The 379-nt window shown below is 46.2% G+C and overlaps 1 non-coding gene across 1 annotated transcript; it reads right to left on the reverse strand.

The window, feature by feature from the left end:
- Window positions 1-275: 275 nt before the first annotated feature.
- Window positions 276-379, reverse strand: LOC126002162 (U6 spliceosomal RNA). Its single transcript, XR_007492935.1, has one exon. It is a non-coding gene; the product is annotated as a U6 spliceosomal RNA (small nuclear RNA).

Below are 379 nucleotides of genomic sequence, written 5' to 3' on the forward strand. Positions count from 1 at the left end.
TCTCTCTCTCTCTCTCTCTCTCTCTCTCTCTCTCTCTCTCTCTCTCTCTCTCTCTCTCTCTCTCTCTCTCTCTCTCTCTCTCGTAATGGTCCAAATTGACACCCAAGCGCTGAGAGTCAGAGACCATCTCCGATAATACAGGAGGCAAAAGGGAGTTTATTCGGCTAGCTGAGGTCCGAGTCTCATCCACCCAGGGGAGTCTTGATAAGGATTCCAAACCCAGATCTCAACCAGTTTTCATAGGGCTTTACAAGCTTTTCTTTCCTTTTTTTTTTTTAAATACGGAACGCTTCACGAATTTGCATGTCATCCTTGCGCAGGGGCCATGCTAATCTCTGTATCGTTCCAATTTTAGTATATGTGCTGCCGAAGCAAGCAC

Source organism: Suncus etruscus, chromosome 2 (genome assembly GCF_024139225.1).
Source record: "Suncus etruscus isolate mSunEtr1 chromosome 2, mSunEtr1.pri.cur, whole genome shotgun sequence".
Classification (NCBI taxonomy): Eukaryota; Metazoa; Chordata; class Mammalia; order Eulipotyphla; family Soricidae; genus Suncus; species Suncus etruscus.